This window comes from Zonotrichia albicollis, chromosome Z (genome assembly GCF_047830755.1).
Source record: "Zonotrichia albicollis isolate bZonAlb1 chromosome Z, bZonAlb1.hap1, whole genome shotgun sequence".
Lineage (NCBI taxonomy): Eukaryota > Metazoa > Chordata > Aves > Passeriformes > Passerellidae > Zonotrichia > Zonotrichia albicollis.
In genome coordinates this window covers 17,797,916-17,812,798 of record NC_133860.1, presented here as the reverse complement: position 1 = coordinate 17,812,798, position 14,883 = coordinate 17,797,916, and the positions used below count along the sequence as shown (strand labels likewise).

Sequence of the window (14,883 nt, the reverse complement as noted above, 5' to 3'; positions counted from 1 at the left end):
CACATTCCACATTAAACAGCTGTTGTAAATCTAGAGTTAAGGTCACCGAGATTTTTTGGCTTTCTTACCTGTGTTCAGACAAACAATATTGATTGCTCTTCAAGAACATTTTTAGAACATGTTTTTAGGACATTTCTTTTGGAAAGAAAGTTAAACAAATACATGCTTCTGCAAGTCTAGTTTGATAAACAGAAATAGTTGGCTAATTTTGGCAACACCACAAGTCCTTATATGCAAACTTTCAATGTTTAATATGCAACTTGTGAAATATCAATTAATTGCCAAGTATTTGATTTATCTCTAAAAAAAATACAAATGTAACTAATTTGGTCCTTTTTCCCCTACCACAGTCTTTTCTTTCTCAGCCTCCCTTCCCTTCTGCATGCTCACATGTACAGACACACACAAAAGGAGACAGTTTTCCTTTTACCTCTGTCTTCCACAATTCTGCTACAGCATGTCCTCTCTTCTTTCTCTGCTGAGGTCTTTTCTTGATCCTCTTTCATTCTCCCCCCACGTTGTATTCTGCATTAATCTGTATAGACAACTCCATCTGTCTTCTCTGTAGTGACTGCCAAAGAATCTACAACTCCAAACCTTTCCTTCTGACTTTTGTCCAAAGAAAACTACTGGCTTGTCTCTTTGACATTTCTTTGGGAATTTGTCACCAGCAGAGCAAGCTAGGCAAGGCCCAAAGACAGTTCCTGATCAGTCATGCAAACCTCTTTGTTTTCCATGTTCTTCCTTAACTTCTACAGCAGTCTCGACTACCCTGCCAATTAAATAGCAATTTTTCACGTCTGCATTCAGATCCAGCGTATCTTGCATATTGTTTTGCATTATGATTCTAAAGTATTGTGCATCTTCCCTCAGATCTCTTAATGCATTTTATATTAAGCTGCCACTAAAATAAAGAGAAAATTTGAGCAAGGATCAAGGAAACTTCATTCCTTCCCATCCAAGTACCTTAAAGATGAACCTGTAGTTAAACTCTGTCCTGGTTATACTTTTTTCTGTCACTTTAACTCTTGTATTCTCAACCAGAATAAGAAAAAGAGGACAATAAAACAATTCTAGCCTAGATTAGTGCATTCGATAAGAAATAAGATATTTAGGACTGATTTTCCTAGAATGAGATGATAATTTAACTTATGCCTCCTGATTTCTAGGCAGATGACCAAACAAGTTCATTCTTATCTAAGTCAGACAATAATTTGTAGTCCACATGTTTTTTAAAACCTTCTTTGTGCCCTCTTTACTCCAGTGGCAACCCATAAAAAGAGAACTGCATGAACAAAGTGAAGAAAAACAATGGTCACTGCTACAGACTTACCATAAAAAATAAAATTAAATTTAAAAATAATTATTGGATATTTGGAACATGAAACTGCTATTTGTTTACTAGAGATGTGAGGTTAACTCACAATCTGTAGGCCATTCCTTAAAATATTTTTATACTATTGTCTAGTATAAATCTTCTATAAAAGTAGATAAAGTTCCCAAAGCTAATACAAATAATTCTTTTCCAAAAATTGTCAAATGAACAGAACAGAGATCTCTAATACTTAGTATTTCTGCTGATATGAAAGGAAGATTGTGCAGAATTTATTTAACATGAGGTTCCTTTTGGCAAAAACCTGTTAAACTGTCAGCATATGTATGCTGGCCATTCAAGCCAACTTGTGTAGAAAGAACCTATTGACATAAGTTTATCTCCAGCCCAGCCATAGCCTTTCTGTCTCCTGGTATAATAGAGGATATCAGGAATGAGGAAGCTAGTGTTAAAATGGCAAGGTGAAATAACTTAGAAAATCAAGCTTTTTTAGTTCCACTGCATGGAAAAAAATGTTTTTTGCTTCCAGGCTGGTCTCAGCTTTAATCATGTGTTATTGACGCATTTCAGAGCTTAACTTCTGTTGAGTCAGTATTGCAAAATTGTAACTAAGAGAGCTTTTGTTCTCACAAAATTACAGACTTACTATATTCAAGGGCACAAAGTGTTATCGGTGGCCAAGATGTATTCAGTGCAGCTGAGGGTGTAGGGGTAAGCAATGTCCCAAGCCACTCATCATACCCTGACACCATCAACAAAGGTTAATACCACTGTGTAGAATGGAATTACTTGAAAACAATTTTGTTTCCTACCAGCTGTCTGTGATTCAAACCTCATCTCCTGGCTTGAGAAGAGGGATGGTACATTAATCATTATAACAACCAGGATGAGCATTTTCTTCCTCTATGCTGCCATGGTAGAGCTGGCAAAGAACCCATTTCCTCAATTCACAATGTCCTCAGTCAGTGTATTGGTTTTGTGTGAGAAGGGTTTCGTAGCAGGTGAGATGACATTTCCTTCAGTTCTCCCACATCTAACAGAGCTAATGCTGACAGATCCAAGATGAATTCACCACTGGCTAAGGCTGAGCCCATCAGCAACAGTGGCAGCACTTTTGGGATGAAAACTGCTGCACACAGAGAGTGAGGGAGAGAGAGGAGTGAGAGTGTGTGAGAGGAGCAGCTCTGCAGACACAGGTCAGTGAAGGAGGAGGGGCAGGAGCTGCTCCAGGCCCCAGAGCAGAGATTCCCCTGCAGCCCCTGGAGGAGCCACAGCAGAGCAGCCGGGTGTGCCTGAAGGAGGCTGGGAGCCCATGGGAAGCCCGTGCTGGATCAGGCTCCTGGCAGGAGCTGTGGCCTGTGCAGAGAGCCCCTCACTGGATCAGGCTCCTGGCAGGATCTGTGGCCTGTGCAGAGAGCAGCCCCTCACTGGAGCAGGCTCCTGGCAGGAGCTGTGGCCTGTGCAGGGAGCCCCTCACTGGAGCAGGCTCCTGGCAGGAGCTGTGGCCTGTGCAGAGAGCCCCTCACTGGAGCAGGCTCCTGGCAGGAGCTGTGACCCCACTGTGGGCCCACAGTGGAACAGCCTGTTCCTGAGGGACTGCACCCTGTGGAGGAGACCCACATGAACTGGTGCAGTTCATGAAGAACTGCAGCCCACAGGAAACAGTCATGTTGAGTAGGAGAAGTTTGTGGAGGACTGTTTCCCGTGGGAGAGACCCCATAGGAGAAGGGGAAGGATGTGAGGAGTCTTTTCTGTGTGGTGAACTGACCACAGCCCCCACTCCCTATCCACCTACCCTGGTGGGCAGGGAGAGGGGAGGGAGTAGACAAATAGATAGTAAAGCTGAACCTGGGTATAAGGGAGGGGCTGGGGGAAAGTACTTTAAGTTTTGCTCATATTTCTCATTATCTTACTCTGAATTGATTAGTAATATTGTAAACTAATTTCTCAAAGTCAAGTCTGTTTTGCCTGTGGGAGTAACTGGTAAGTGATTTCTCCCTGACTTATCTGGACCCAGGAGCCTTTCCTTGTGTTTTCTCTCCCCTAAGCAGTCAACAGAGCAGCTTTGGTGGGCACCTGGCACCCAGACAGGGCCAACCCACCACGGTCAGGTGCTCCACTCAGATGTCATAACCTAGTACTCTTTTGATCCTAAAAGTAGGAACCGTGGCTGGGTTTTAGTGTCAAACATAATTGTGTAACTTAAGCTGCAGGAAAAACAGACCTGCATATTTTGTAGATGCTATAAAGGACAAAGACTCATGTTCCTCAGCAATAATATGTGTGCTGTCAGTCTAGGATTTTTATAAAATTATTATCATTAAGACATTCTGGGATATAGTTTCATTGCAATCAGTGAAAATGACACTCAAATGGAAATGCCAAGCATGTAGCTCTCGTTAGGGGTTACCAACCTGAATGCTAATGGAGGGAGAGAAAAAAATACCAAGAAATGACAAAGCTTTTATTTTCCATGCAGTTAGCCAAACACAAACAGATGAACTTTCTGAAGGATGACAGTTTGTTCCCAGGTTCAGAATTTATGTGACTTACTTAATGGTTTGGCTGTAAAGTCAAAAATAAAGTGGTTTGTAAAGGAATTCAGTCATTGGCTGATGCCTTTGTTAGGAGCAGATTTGCTCTAAAAAAGGAATCAGATTTTGACTAATGGAAAAAGATCATATAAAATAAAATAGGAGATCCAGGATTAGAACCAGAATTTTCTGATCCTCTGTGCCAGTTCCTATACATGTACACCAGTGGAAAATGAGCATTGCAGAGCTCTAAAGCAGAGTTCTTCTCAGAGCTGTCCTCATTATTGCTCCCTTTCTCACTCAATGGAATTAGTTGTATATTTCAGCTTTATTTTTCAAGTGTTGTCCTGAAGGGTTTGACAGCCTCAGACTAAAGCACCTGGTATTCTATCTGGAGCTCCCTAGTAGAAAATAAACATGGGCATACCACAGTCCAGAAAATGGTCTAAGATAATAAAGGGATGGAATCATTCTACCAGGAAAACAGAACAATTAATCAATAGGTGGATGGGGAAGTGAAGAGATTAAGCCAGGCTCTTCCCAGTGGCATCCAGAGAAAGCACAAGAGGTAGCATGGACAGTAGTAGAGGAAAATGCACTTAAATACAAGAAAAAATTTTTCTACTGTGAGGGCAGTCAAATAGGGGCAAGGTCTGTCCCAAGAGATGGTGGAATTTCTGTCCTTGAAAATAGTCAAAGCCCAGCTGGATACGATGCTGAGCAAACTGCTCTACCTGGCCCTGCTTTGAGCACTGCAGGGGACTGGGCATTCTCCAAAGCTCTTCTAACTTCATCCGTTTTGTGATTCCTTGAAATGTTTGCTAAAATTTCTGCCACTTGGATTTTTAGCTATTTACAGCAAAATCACTACTACCAATAATTCATCTCTGAATAATCCTTTCAATTTGAAGTCCTCAAAGTATCTTGGAGGCATTAATTTCAATCAGCTTGGAAACTGTAAGTGTAGTTAAAAAGACACACTTCTCAGTGAGATGCCCACACATTTTGCCCACCCATTTATCTGATGAACAAGATGTCAGAGACTCAGCTACTGGAAGGGATGGGAGTAAAACCCTGGAGCTGAGTTCTAATTCTGCCTCTTCATCAGCAGAACATACGTGAGCTTTCTGATACACCCTTCAGTCTTCTCAAACTCTAGAAGGGTATCTGGAAGATTTGGTGTCCACCATGATGGTCTGCTCTCAATTTTTTCCCCTCCTTTTATGTGGAGTTTTGTCTTCCAAAACTTGAACTTCCACAGTGGAAACTACAAATAATGCCAGGTCTTATGCAGCAGCAGCAGCACATGTCTAAACCAAGACTCTAGTTTGAAAGGTTTTGAAGCAATGACGGTTCCTACCAATTTCAGTTGCAGACAACATGGAGGATTGCATCTCATGTAAATATTTGCTGTCTGTGTTTCTGCAGCTGGTTTTTAACATTATTATTGATATTTTTGGTGCAGCAGTGCATTCTGCTGGTGGTTTACATCTCTATTTGATCCATTTACCCCATAATCTGTAGTATTTGCTCTATCATGGTACTAAAAGAACAAATTATTTCCCGTTAGTTTCTAGTAAAGAATTGATTATATATATTTAATGCACTGTGGCAAAAATGCATTCATTTCAGTGACATACAACTGATTTCATGTTAAAGTGTATACTAGTGAATTTAATTCCATATCAAAACAGACTCTGAGAGCCTGCTGCTAAATCTTCAGATTCCTGAAGAATAAAGAGTATGCTTTGTTTAGCAGTATGGTAGTTACTGTGTACTTGTTGACTTGGAGATTTTCTGGTTTTCTATACAACAGTATAGAAAATGTAACTTGTGTAACTCTTCTAGGTATACACAGGTTTAAAAAGTAAGCACTCCTGTTCAAGTTAAAAGTTTTGAGACCTAAAAAAGAGTCCATGACCTTTTCCTTTCATATGCATCTATGTATGCATCAGTGTTTGCAAGCACCCATTTCATCTTTCAAGGAATGAATTTTGTTTGTGTGATTAAAGAGCTGATCAGTAAGAGTGGGAAACTGAAATAATGGAGTAGATTTTGCAATCCAGGGTGCATCAACAATTTGCAGAACTACTGTTCTTTTTCACCTCTGGAGGAGGAATATTACAGAAATCTCTATTAAAAGCACTGTCCCCTTGATTTCTTTTTCAAGCACTGAGTGGGCTGTGAGCAGTAGCTAAGTGTTGCCATGTTTATTTAACCTTCCAAAGCAGGGGTCTATCTCTTATCTGGATAGAGCAACATGTCATTCTGACTGTGCTTAAAGCTTCCTCAAAAGACAGTGACATATCCATCATACATAGTGCTGAGTGTTCAGACCTGTATGCCTGTGGCTGACTCACTCTGCATGATTTGGGTGTCTGTGCATCCAGAGGAGCTCACACTGTGGTCCAGGATAGAGAATTGAGGTAGGCTGTAGGCTTCTGAACCAGTTAAGAACAGCACAGAGGTGGCTGTTGAACTGAAAATATTCTTATTATATCTGTTACTCAGCAGCATTTGTCTGTGAGGAATAATTGATCTGTATTGTTGAACAGTTAATAACTTTTGTATCAATCAACATACTATTTAGGACATAGCTATGCAAATGTTTAAATGCAGATGGGACTCTGAAGGTGAAGTAAAAATCAGCTTTAAGTAAGCCGAGTTTAAAAAGCAGAAAAATGGTATTTACCCGATGGAATTTCATTACTCATTTTGTCTGCTTACTTTTAAAATGTATTTTCACATCTAAAGATTTCAGAATGCTTCAATTACCCATCCATACTGTCTGCAACAGATTTGCCCTCTTAAGGTTCTGTTGCTATTTGTGTCTTGAAAGATCATCTTGAGATAACCTCAAACCTGTTCTTCATCCAGACAGCAACGTTGCAGACTGAGTTCCCTGCTCTCTCTCAGCTGCACCTGGGACAAAACTCTCTAAGGCACAAGGAAAATTCCCTCTTCTATGCACTTTTGTGGCTGGTTCTTGGAGCCTTAGTGTTTTCTGTGAGCTCAAGTCCAGAGAAGAGTAACTGAGCCAGTGAAGGGTCTAGAGAGTAAATCCTGTGAGGAGTGTCTGAGGGAGTTGGGGATGTTTATGCTGGAGAAAAGAGGCTCAAGCAGGGCCTTATCACTCTCTGCAACTCCCCAAAAAGTGAGTGTAGCCAGGTGAGGGTCAGCCTCTCCTCCCAGGCAGCAAGTAACAGGACAAGGTGAAATTGTCAAATTGTCTCAAATTGTGCCAGTGGAGGGTGAGGATGGACATCAGGAAGAATTTATTCATGGGAAGGGTTGTCAAGCATTGGAACAGGCTGTTCAGGGAGGTGCTGAAGTTGCTCAAGAAATGACTGGATGTGGCACTCTGTGTTGTGGTCTGGTTGACGAGGTGGCGATCAGTCACAGGTGTGAGACTTGATGATCTCAGAGTTCTTCTCTGAGCTGCTTCACATTTGTTTTGTTCTGAGTGCTGGTGTTCATCACCCAAGACCGGTTTTTTGACAGCCTTGTCAGAGGTGTAACCATCTGCAGGAAGCCCAGATTTCCAGTGGAAGCAGACCTTAAGGAAGATAGAAACCTGAACAGTTTTGGCTCAAGGTTTCTACCATGGCCAGTTTAAAATTTAAAAAAAAAACAGAATTTAATTTGAAAATCTGCTGCAAGGATTTTAACAGTGTCAGATAATATATTCAACATACTGTCAGTGGGGCAAATAAAAGATTAAATTAAAATAGGAATTTAAAACATGATTGTGCTAGTCTCCCATGATTTTTCCCTTTCGGTTATATAAAATATGCTGTGACCTAGGGCATGAAGCCAGGCAGACTCAGACATATAAACATAAAGGCATCACTGAAAAAATAACTTGAAAAGATGCAGGTAACAATAATGACTAAAGGGTGGATCCAAGTTACAATAGAAATTACTTTTATATCAGTGGAAAAGGTCAGCCTTTATGCAAGCAAGTATTTAAAAGCCTTGCTCTTATTACCTAAAGTAATACCCACAGTTACAGCATTTTTCCTCCTGCCATTTCATAAATGTCAGCATAAGGTTTTTATTCCAGGGATTGTGGAAGAAATACAGTGGATTACACACAAAATGAATGTTTTTACCATTTGAAATATGATTGGGTAACTGGGTGCCTGCAAAAAACCGTAAAAATTAAAGTTTATTGTGTTGGGATATGAAACAGAATGGATTGATGGTAATTACAGAGGCTGATAATTGATTTCTAGTGATCTAGATTAACATGCTTCAAATTATATCAGTTCTAACTAAAATTTCCTAGTTTGCTGCAGTGTACCATTTAAGTCCACACTACAGAAGGCAAGCATGAATGCTTCTGACACTTCTTTGCCTCTTCTTTGATTCCTTGTAGATATGAAATACTTCTAAAACAAATGTCATTGCTATTTCAGACTTACTAACTTCAAATGTGGGTGGGGGCAGGGGGCATTATGATTTTGTGAGATAGTCTTCATAGGATTAAAAGATGCAAAACTGACATTTCAGATGCTTGGGCATAAAAAATTTAATCTTTCTCTACCTACAGTTATTGAAACTTTTTAATTTTGGTTTCAGTTTCTTTTAGGTAAAAATTGGGTGCTTTTTCTTGCAATTAGCTCTGAAAGGATCACTCTGAAAAGGTCATAACACCCCCTTTCCACCTTCCCCTTTGGCCACTAAGTTGAATGTGGATTTATAATCTTGAAGAGGTATGCCATGTCAGAGTATGCCAGCATTGACTCCAGTGTTCCAAGGTTAAGTCGTACACAGTGTAATGAGGCCTATAAAACTTGGTAATTATTGTACACACCATAGATCTAATCTGAGACTTTGTGCAAATAAGAAATTTCCCAGGCACTGAAGCTGCACAATACACAGTGAATCAAGAATATTTGCTGAAAAACAAGTGCAGCCTGATGCATTGATACATGCCCTTGTCAAAATTTCTTCATTTATTCTTTTTTCACCAAATAGTAGAAGCATACTGGAGACAAGTGTTAAAATAGATTTTGGTCTAGTGTAGAATATATTTTTTATCCTTGAAATATTTTCTTCTCCAAATGGTTAAGTAGCTGTTTCTTCATTATTTAACCAAGGGTGCAAACTCCAGAGAGGAACAGGGCAAACTGGTACATTCATGTTAATCTAGTTGGGCACAGTTTTAATACAGCAAAGGTAAGAGAGAAGCATTTTATTACCTAAATCTAAATACTGTGCATGCTCTGAAACCTAATATCCCATAGATAGTTATCTATTTGTGAAGCTAATTTTTGAATTTGATGCACCATGAAACTTCTGCTTTCTTTGCAAAATTAGTTTCTTCAAATAGATTCTTGACACATTTTAATTTATGGTTAGAAATGCAAATATCATCATTCATCAATAGTAGGCAATGTTGTCATTGCAGTTCCTAAGGAGCTGAGCAAATGAGTTAATAAGTGAATTGGTTAATGAATGAATTCATTAATGAATTTACCTTTAACCTCCAGAGATTGCAGTGTTAGTCATTATTCTGTAAATAAGTGCATGAAAATCTCACAGTCTGCAACCTCAGGGTCATTTCCTTATACTTCAAAACAAAGGAAGAATCTAAACCACAATTCACCATAGCTGAGAATTTCCAAAGCTTAGCATCCTGAGCTGAAGATGGGGAGTAGAGCAGGTTAGTGCTATACTTCTCTCAGTTTGTAGTTTCATCATTAAGAATTCGTAAGGGAAATTAGTACTCCTGATTAAAGAGTGAATTCAATTTCCTCAGAATGCACATTTCAGCTTTGAGGAACGTCACTATTCTTCCACTGTTAAACTTTTTTGTTTTTTACTGCAAGATGACAATCTATGTAGAACTTAACAGGGTTGTGATAGAGCAATATTGATACTATTACTGGCTTAGCAGAGAGGAGTTCACAGTAGCTTGAACATTTGACTTTCTGTATAAAGACTCTCCTCATGAGGACATTGCGTGTTTTCTATCAGAGATAAATGTCATCTATCTGAACTCCTGTAGAGAATAATCTGTTTATAAAATGTGTTAGACACAGCTCTACTCTGGAGTTAGGTATCTGTGTAGATAGATAAAATGACACCAAGATTAGTTCTAGGCATGAGAAAGATACCTCTCTGCATATCCACGTATTTCAGTATTAAAGGGGATATAATGTTTTTAAGAGTGCCAAAAGATTGTTATTTTAAGCTTCACTGAAGGCTAAAGGTATACTAGTGTTGTGTTCCCATTATTGTCAGCAATTTCTCTCAAATAATTGGTTTTAGATTTACCAGGATAACATTTTTTCATTCCTTTAGTTAACCAATGTGCCACTTACCTGTACATGGCATCAGTAGTGGCCTTTACCATGCAGCCACAAAGCTCTTTTACCAACAAGTTTGAAGCTTAGGGAAGGTGTTTGAGAAATGCTCATGCTCACAAATAATAAAATATTGACCGTTTTATCAGTTTGATTGGAGTAGTAATTTTTGGTAATTGCATTCTTTCTCACAATAACTATACAGTCACTTAAACAATTCAAGTGTAAGTGTACAATAAGTCTCAGAAAAACACGAAGAAACAGTTACTTTTACAACCTCCCTGAGGGCCTCCTGAGAAAGAGAACACTGAAACAGAAAACTATTGTTATTCTCTGCTCCCACTGTTAATACTGTTAATTGCCATGCATATTTGTGATTGCAGAAGAAAATTCACTCCCCAGCAGCCAGGTTCTTTCTTTTAGAGTATTACCACAGTCATAAAGCTTTGAGGAGAGACTTCAGACCCAGACCCAGCCAGAATGGGCTGTCCCACTTCAAGTGAATAAAGAGGCTGCTCTACAGCCGTGGTCACAACTTTTTTCAGCATTACCCCAGTGATGCTTGCAGGTACAGGAGTACCGGAGATGCTTCTCCTCCATCCAACCCCACAGCCTGACTCTTGGGGGTCAGCATCCACCGGAGCTTTGTAACTTTTATGAGCTTTGTAACTCATAAGGGGTCATGGAATACATTCAAAATTACAGCTTCATCTGACCTTCTACTATCTGTTCCAAATAGATAATTTCTTCTTTCCCACTTCTGTGTTATTCCCTATTGGCTTATTCCCACTAACCTTTCTTATGGACACTAATGTCCTTTACTGTGTTCCTGTTACTACAGCCAAAGTCCTGTTCCTTTTTTTTCTCTAAATTTTTCATAATTTTTGTCTCTCTGCAAAAAACCTCCTCACCTCTACACCAGCATTTTCCCTCAGAAATGTCAAAATAGCAAGATTTTCATGCCATTGCATTACTCATTGGAATTCTGTGTATAATTAAAATTATCAGGAATTTTTCATCATACCATGATTTTATTGCAAAAATGGCAAACCTACAAATATTTGGTTAGATTTCAGAAAATATGCTACTGCAAAACAAAATGCTTTATGTGATTTGATGAAACTTGTTCATTTTGGAATTTTCAAAATTTTCATTCATTGACTTTGGTTGAAAAAGAATTTGTGACATTCCAGAATAAATTTTCTAAGACTGATGGTTCATAGGCATTTTCCAGTTTATGGGATATTTTGACAATATTTTACCAATAAAATAATCTTTTGTCTCAACCCAAAAATATGCAAGTGTGACCTGCTTTTTAGATCCCTTTTTTCCATGCTGTATTATTAATTGGCTACTTATATTTTTAGTTCTCAAGAGCAGGAACTCTTCATACAGTACCTGAGACAGCAGGATTCTGTCTCTGTTCTCAGGACATATATAAATATGACTTGAATAATGATTGTTTGATGTAGAAATACTTGGATGAGAGACGTTTTTCTGGTTACAGCAGAAAGTTAAGGTTTACTCTATCATGATCCTTTCCAGTTGGTGATATGATGAAGCCAGCACTTGCAGCACTGTTGCAAATTTGGTAAAAAACACATTTTATGTCAGTCACATGTAGGGGCATGCCACTAATTCATAATCCACTTCCTGAAAAAGGAAGTAATGAAAGCAGAATAAATTTTTCTGGAAGGATAGAATTGTATGTTTTGATGTAGTACAAAGTAGTAGAAGATTCTATTTAGCTAGTCTTGAGTCAAACAGTGGTCCCAACAGGCACACTCTTGAACAGATTTCCATCCCCTCTAAAGCAGGAACCATTCATTGAGCTCTGTCTTTAAACTACATTTCACCTTATGCCATGGCTGAGTAACTGCACACATTTATTTCTGCCATATTCAGCTGCACATTATTGATGCCCTTTTAAATATGCACATAAAAACCCCCCGTTTATCACCCTCAATTAAATCTGTTCTTCTCTAATGGCACAATGTCTAGCTGCCAAATAACTTCATGCTATTTTTATTGCTCTCATTAGCTTTACTGAAATGGAGCCAAACAAAAGAATATCCTGGTAATTGAGTAATATGTCTTCCCACCTGGTCTCTGGGAGATACAGACCATTCTTATTGTTAGTTAGAAAATACTCTATTTTGTTTCAAATTGTTTACAGACAGATTTTGTTAGAAAAACAATGATTAAGCTAGAATTTTCAAAGTTAGTTACCTAATGTATGAGTAGTTTTTATTGCTCTGGCAGGTAAATTGCCCATCTAAATTCTTTCTTCACAAAATAGTGTATTTGGAGTGGAAGGCAGAGAGCAAGTTATTAAACAAAATATGGGGGTTTTGGTAAAACATTGCATGTTGGTGTACTAGAGTCAGCTCAAATCAGGCAGCCCCATAGATGTGAGGTTGCTGTAGGTCCCTAACATCAGTTTCTGCCTGTAGCAAAGCTGAGCAGCTGCTCCCAGTGGGTGGATACATGGACACAAAACCCACACAGGGGCCACACACATCAACAATCCCCTAATGTGTAGATTTACATACGTACGTGTGCATTTGCATGTAAAGAAATGGTCCGCCCCAGTAGCTACTTGTGGATGTTTAGCTGACCTAGTAGCTGGTCCCACATTCTCTTGCTCGCCCCAGCTGTGTGGGATCTGCATTTGAACCTGGAGGTTTGCAATCCAGCTCTTTCTTCACTGGCTAATCCAGTTGAGAGTTCACTGACATCCAAAGGCACCCCTAAGAACAGTCCACCCAGACAGGAGATAGAAATAGGGTATAATGAGATTGTGGGGTAGACTACAATGATCAGGCACACGTTTCAGTCTGACAAAGCCACAGGTTTACACTGAACGGAATTGTTTAGTACCCTTATTTCCCATTCTTGTCTCACCCCAGTCCACTTTGAACCTTTCCTTTTCTCCCCAGTGCCTTCCTTCTGCTCTGTCCCTAGTGTTCTGCCTCCTTCAGTCGGTGAGTCAGTGGGGAAGCAGGTTTGTTTGGTGAGCTACACGCGAGGACAATCGTCTGACTGTGGTTTGGTAGTCAGGTGTAGCTTATTCCCTGCACCTGACTTTCACTGATGAGGCTGCTAGAGTTCCTCCCCCAGCCCTCTCAGCTTTTATCTGGTCATGTCCTGGCCTGGGCAGATGTTGATTAGCCTTTAAACAAGTAGCGTAGCACAGTTTATGAGTAAATTTAAACTGCATCCAAAGCTCATTGCTACAAAATTTTGTTTGAAATAGATAAAGGGAACCATGTACAGTATTTTACCACTGTCTCTATCACTCTCAATGTTTAAGTATATTTACTTAGAGTGTCAGTATCTACAACAGCTAATACAGAGTGACCTTTTTTCTCTTTATGTTTTAGAAATAAAGTAGTGATGCTTTCAGAAACACACTATTATAGAATTTTTGTTTTTCAACTTTTCAAATAATCTGATATTCATGGAAGAGAGGCATAAAAAGCTTCCTCACATACATGAATCCCCTAGGTAGAAAATTTGATTTTATACTTTATGACTATGCTATCCATCAAAAAATACCTAAAATTACTATAAGAAGATAGTGATTGTGGAGTTGAGCTTGATAGCTGGTAGAGATGAATGCACAGCATATTTCAAGTTCTAATGTAAGTTCTAGCTTTCTGTCTCTAAAATTTTACTCTTTGGAACTTACGATTTTCTTTTCTGTTAGAGACTGCTGTAAAAATAAATCCTGAAATTATGGCTAAACCTGCAAACTTGAATATTTGAATTGAAGAAAATTGAATATTCAGGAAATGTGAGACTGGTAGAGAAGGATTACTACTGTTAGCTAAAGCATTAAATTTGTTTTTGTAGGAAAACAAAGGCAGTAGAGGTGGTATTTAGAAAAGAAAAGAAAAATTGTAGAAAATGTTCAGGTTGTAGTTTTTGTTACACTTCTACTATAAAAGAAGTGTTTGGCATTCTTTACCTTGGTTCGTCATCTGCAAAGATGATAATGGTAATTTCTTCTTCTCTTGACTTTTTTTTTTCAGTTTAGGTAGTGAGAGTTCTTAAGAAAATTTCAGTCTCAGTTCTGTAAAATCAATAGGATTTAAGAGTCTAAATACTATGATGGAGATGTAAAGGTCGGTTGTCAAGACTCTGGGGGTTTGTTATTTTCCTTTTTCAAAATTGACTCAAGTCTTTCAGACTGAGAAACGTATCTCCATGGGTGAGGCAATTTGTTTTGTTCGTTATCACATCTTGACTGCTAATCAAAGGAAGGACTGCCAAGGGTTGTTAGGGGGTGACTTACGAGAGAAATTTTGGAAAGATATAATATAAAGCCATATATAGGCTTTTCAGGTGAAATCTAAAAGTCCTTGCCACTGGTCCCATTTTATGCAACACAGAAATATGAAGTCCCAAATCCCAGTAAATTAACTGAATATCTAGGTTCATAGCTAGTAGCAGGTACTAGGCTTCCTCACAAAGTACACCAGAGAACATATGTGCCTAAAGTTGCCAGCTGGAATCAGTCACAAAAAATTCAGATCATAGACAGGCCTCAGCCCTTTATCCTCTCTGGAGCCTGTTCATCATCCTGAAGGCAGTGTTGGGTGCCTGAGGGATTCAGAGACATCCAATTAGGGCTCATTCAGAGAGGGAAAACAGAGCTCTGGTCACACTACACATCTACGGCTTTTAATTTGCTGTATAATCC

The 14,883-nt window shown here is 39.0% G+C and overlaps 1 protein-coding gene across 17 annotated transcripts in view; it reads left to right on the top strand.

Annotated features, from left to right (window-relative positions):
• The window catches only part of PRLR (prolactin receptor), a 152,458-nt gene that overhangs the window by 111,702 nt on the left and 25,873 nt on the right, over positions 1-14,883 (top strand). The gene's annotated exons all lie outside the window — the stretch shown is intronic.